The sequence below is a fragment of the Rhinopithecus bieti genome, unplaced genomic scaffold (assembly GCF_001698545.2).
Source record: "Rhinopithecus bieti isolate Rb0 unplaced genomic scaffold, ASM169854v2 scaffold_24999, whole genome shotgun sequence".
Taxonomy (NCBI): domain Eukaryota; kingdom Metazoa; phylum Chordata; class Mammalia; order Primates; family Cercopithecidae; genus Rhinopithecus; species Rhinopithecus bieti.
Window position 1 is genome coordinate 19,003 of NW_016811342.1, and position 5,447 is coordinate 24,449.

The 5,447-nt window shown below is 35.8% G+C and overlaps 1 pseudogene across 1 annotated transcript; it reads right to left on the reverse strand.

Moving 5' to 3' along the window:
• Positions 1-1,412: 1,412 nt before the first annotated feature.
• On the reverse strand, positions 1,413-3,228 carry LOC108543335 (14-3-3 protein epsilon pseudogene; annotated as a pseudogene). The gene has a single exon (XR_001889533.1). The product of XR_001889533.1 is annotated as a 14-3-3 protein epsilon pseudogene (transcript).
• Positions 3,229-5,447: the final 2,219 nt, after the last annotated feature.

The window sequence follows — 5,447 nt, forward strand, 5'->3', positions numbered from 1 at the left end:
TTTCTATATAAAAATACATACGTTCAATAAAATATACCTAGAACTATAAACAAGTTAATTAATGTCACAAAATGAAAGATCAGAAAACAAAATTAAATTGCAGTTATAGATGAAATAAATCAACAATGAAAATGAAATAAAGAAAAACTATATTTATAATAGCAATAAGCAGAAATGTTAGTTTTAAAAGAAGTACAAATATATTATACTCTATTTTAATTCACAAAATCATAGAACTGAATAAATTAATGTACATTAAATAATCAAGTTTTAAATCACCGTTTTTAAGATTAGAATATCTCACAGGTTGATCTACAGATTAAATAAATTCTCTTCAAAGTTTAAACTATTTCTAATGGAAATTGACAAGTTCTTCCCAAAAACAAATATAGATAAGCTGGGCTTGGTGGCTCATGCCTGTAAACCCAGTGCTTTGGGAGGCTGAGATTGGAGGACTGCTTGAGGCCTGGAGTTGAAAAACAGCCTGGGCAACATACGAAGGTACTGTGTCTACAAGGATAAAAAGATAAAATTAGCTGGATACGGAAGTGCATGCCTGTAGCCCCACCTACTTGGGAGGCTGAGGTGGTGGAATTGCTTGAGCACTGGAGTTTGAGGTAACAGTGAGCTTTGATTGATCCACCTCACTCCAGCCTGAGTGGCAGAGTGAGATCCTGTCTCTAAAAAAAGATTTAAAAGACAGTATAAATGTGCACAGAATACCAAATACACAAAACAGTTTTAACAAGAAAATAAAACAATTTACACTTTTTGATATGAATTCTTATTATCTAGGATAGATTCATGTAATTAATAGAATATATTTGAAGATCCACCCGGGTGAGGTGGTTCATGTCTGTAATCCTAGCACTTTGGGAGGCTGAGGTGGGTGGATCACCTAAGGTCAGGAGTTCGAGACCAACCTGGCCAAGATGGTGAAATTCCATCTCACTGACAAATACAAAAAATTAGCCAGGCATGGTGGTGCATACCTGTAATCCCAGCTACTTGGGAGGCCGAGGTAGGAGAATCGCTTGAACCTGGGAGGTGGAAGTGGCAGTGAGCTGAGATCCCACCATTGCACTCCAGCCTGGGCAACAGAGCAAACGTCTCAAAAAAAAAAAAAAAAAAAATCCATTTAAAAACACATTCATTTATGGCAAATTAACATTCACAAAAGCTCCAAAAAAATCTAAGTGTAGATGAAACATCTTTTCCAAGAATTTTTCTAAGAAAATTGGCTATAAACATTTAAAATAAGAAGTCAGATCCCATCTCAAATCAAACACATACTGAAATACTTAATATGAGCTGTAAAGCTAAATGTAAGAGCTAAAATGACAAATTTCTTACAAGAAACACAGAAGTAATTTTTTATAATCTTGCATTCGATAATGATTATTTATTTTTTACATTTAGGTTTGTTTTATTTAAGTTTAATGTTAATTCCATGCTGTGTTTCAGTAAGAACAATACAGATTCTGTATCTGTGGCTCCAGTCAGATATCCAGTAGTACAAATTAGCTTCAAGTTACATATACTGAACAGAAGTGATTGAGCTAGCAGAGGGGAGGAGTGAGGGGAAGCAGGTAGTGGGAGGGAGAAGGAGTAGAAACAAATAATTGAACATGCATGCAGGCTTTTCCATACCACCTGCAACGCTAACCCGCTTCAGTGGGAGAGTAAAAGTAGGCAAGAATGAGCAGTCACGATTGTTGAACTGTTACTAGCACCATGCTTTTCAGCAACATTTCTGTAGAGTTTGAAAAACTTTTTACAGCAAAACCATTTCAAAACTCCCTCCCCAAACAATCTTTAACCATCTCAAGCTAACACCGAATTACTTTCAAACATTGGTATAAAATACGTTTTAAACAATTAGAAAAACTGAAAAATGATACCACTTATGCCTCTATAGTGTGATTAACATCTTCCTTAGACGCTTGCATCACCTAGAAGCATCACCTAATGGCTTTCAAACGTAATTTCCGTTTCTAATGGTAATCTTGCCACATCTGGCACGGGGACAATACAGTAATGCTGAAAAAGCCTCTAGCGGTCCTGTTAGTGTCTTAAAGAACCTAAAAGCTGGGACCAGTAAAATCCACAGAAATTCACTCTTGCCTTTAAGAACTTTTGAAAACTGTTAAAACAAACAAACAAACAAACAAACAAACAAACAAAAAACAAACAAACAAAAAAGCAGGGCAGGAACCTAAATTCTGAGGCCAAATGTAAAAGTCAGATTTGGCAGTTCTTAGTGACAATGAGGAGTTTCCAATGGGCGGGATGGGGAAGAGTGGGGTGGTAAGGGATGGTTTCTCTTGTTGGTTTTTATGTCTCACTGATTTTCATCTTCCACGTCCTGCAGCGCTTCTTTATTCTGTTCTTCATCATCACCCTGCATGCCTGAAGTCCTTATAGCTTTCTTCACTCAGCATATCCAGTTCTGCAATCGCATCATCAAAAGCTGCTTTTGCCAACCTGCAGGCATAGTCAGGGGAATTAAGAATTTCGTAGTAGAATACAGAAAAATTGAGAGCAAGACCTAAGTGAATAGGATGCGTTGGTGGAAGTTCTGTCATTGCAATATCACTAGCAGCTTTATAAGCCGCTAGGCTGTTCTCCACAGCCTCCTTCCTGTCATTTTCTGTGGCAAATTCTGCCAGATACCTGTGGTAGTCCCCTTTCATTTTATAATAGAAAACTTTGGACTCGCCAGTGTTAGCTGCTGGAATGAGGTTTTTGTCCAGTACATCCAGAACGTCACAGCAGAGTAACTTTAGCTCAGTCTCAATCATTTGGCGATATTCCCAAATCATTTTTAGCTTGTCTTCTCCTTCCTTGTTTTCTTCTTTCTGTTCAATGCTGCTGATTATTCTCCAGGAGGCTTTTCTGGCTCCAATCACATTCTTAAATGCAACAGATAGGAGGTTTATTTCTTCAATCGTCAGTTCCACATCCATCCCTGCTATCTTCTTCATTGATTACACCATTTCTTGGAAGATACTGCGGGTTCAGTTCCAGAGCACGTTCTATTGCTCAGCCTGCTCGGCCAGCTTTACCTGGTACCAGATCCTCTCGATCATCCACAGCAGCAGCCGCTCTCACAGGGTCTGCGAGACGGATGTAAGCGGATAGTGTCTCTGACTGTCGCTCCGCTGCTGGGCAGCAAAAATGGCGGCGCTTCAATCAGGGACTTTGCCCTGCACAGGCGGAAAACTGCTCAACTCTATGGCAAACGCTCCCTGGCAACTAATGATTTCTTAAATAACACAACAAAAAAGCGTAATCAAGAAGAAACTGATAAACTTCACCAAATTGAAAAACATTTTTTTATACACCAAGAAGAATATGTAATCTAAGCTGCATAATGATAGACAATATTTCAAATTATCTGTCTTCTTTAGGCTCTAGTATCTGGAATACAAACAAAACCAAAACAAACTCTTATATGCCAATAATAAAAGGACAAATTACCAATTAAAAACGGTCAAGGGACTTGAATATATGTTTCACCAGAGAAGATATACAAATTGCTAATATGAACATAAAAATATGCTCAATATATTTTGCTATTAGGAAAATAAAAATCAAATCACAATGAGATAACAATGAACAAACTATACTGGCTATAGCAAAGAGACAATAACAAGTGTCGGCAAATGTGGAAAGTATGGAATTTCTATGCATTGCAGCTGGAAAGGCAAAATAATGCAGTCATTTTGTAAAACAATTTGGCAATTCTTCAAAATTTTAAACACAGAATTGCCACATGGCCCAGAAGTTTTTTTCCACACATATATGCAAAGGAAATGAAAACCTAAGTCACACAAAGACTTGTATGTGAATGTTCATAGCAGCAATGTTTATAAGAGCCAAAGGGGAATACCATCCAAATATCCATCAGCTAGTGAAAAAATATGTGTCACATTTATGCAATAAAATCCTCAGCAATCGAAGGGAATTAAGCAATAATCCATGCTACATTGGAAATAAACCTCAAAAATAGTAAACTAAGGGAAACAAACTAGGTTTCAAAAAGACTACATAATTTATAGTTCCACATATAATAAGAGTTCATAAAAAGCTCATTGATAGACAGAAAATAAACTAATGGATGTCTAAGGCCTGGGTGATGGTGGAGAGTGAATGAAAACAAGATAGATTTTACTCTGGGATGATGAACATATTTTAAAGTTAGTTGTGATAATCAATATGTAACTCTGTTAAAACATTAAAAACAGGCTGGGCGCGATGGCTCATGCCTGTAATCCTAGCACTTTGGGAGGCCCAGACAGGCGGATCATTTGAGGCCAGGATTTTGAGACCAGCCTGACCAACGTGGTGAAACACCCATCTCTACTAAAAGTACAAACAAATTTGCCGGTGTAGTGACACATGCCTGTAGTTTCGGAGGCTCAGGCAGGAGAATCGCTTGAACCAGGAGGTAGAAGTTACAATGAGGCGAGATCCCGCCACTGCACTCCAGACTGTGCAACAGAGCAAGACTCTGTCTCAAAAAATAAAATAAAATAAAAAACATTGATGTTTACAATGAAAATGTCATTGTATTATATAAATTATATCCCATTAAAGCCTATCAAAAACAAACATGCCAAAAGTGTTAAAATAACTTCTGACTTTAGGCAACCCAAGTAACAGACTTTTAGCACCAAAGTTATTTCTGTTGATTTAATAAATATTAAAGAAAGAAGAAGAAGATACTTTAAATACCACAAGAGGACACAAGTGCGACCAAAAACATTATAGAGGTTATGTAAGCAAAAAGAAAACAGTTTTTAAGGAGTATGTATGGATAGGAACCATCTGGTTTTACTAGACTAGGAAAGTGAAATGATTTACAGAAGAGTACTCTAACTCACAGATTGTTACAAATAAGTAATGATGTATCATAGAATGAGGAAAAATTAAAAATTAATTATTAACTAAAAATATTTGGAGAAGCAATCTAACATAAAGTTGGTTGATGGCACCCATCTCTACAGTTAGAGTAGCCAATTGCTAATGCAAAAGCTGCACATTCATTGCTTCTTCAAAACCAATCTTGATACCCAAATCTGATACTAATCTCTAAATTTATTACTATAATTTATGAGAAGATATTTGCCTTTTTTTATTACATAACATGGCTAATGTTCAGTATTTGAAGGTTTTATTAAAATAACCTTAAATTTTTTATTTAAAACTCATTATGGAAATTAAAAATGTAAACAAAGATATAAAAATTATACAAAAATTCCTGAGTACCCATAACAAGGCTCCAGCCATTTTTTTGTCTTTCATTTTCAATTATTAACTCCATTTTTTTTGTAAAATGTTAAAGTAAATATAAAAATCTGTATTGTTAAATTTGTAGAAATTTTGTACCTCTAACAAAAAAAAAATGAAAATATTACTATGATTCCTCATAAACTTTTTTTTTT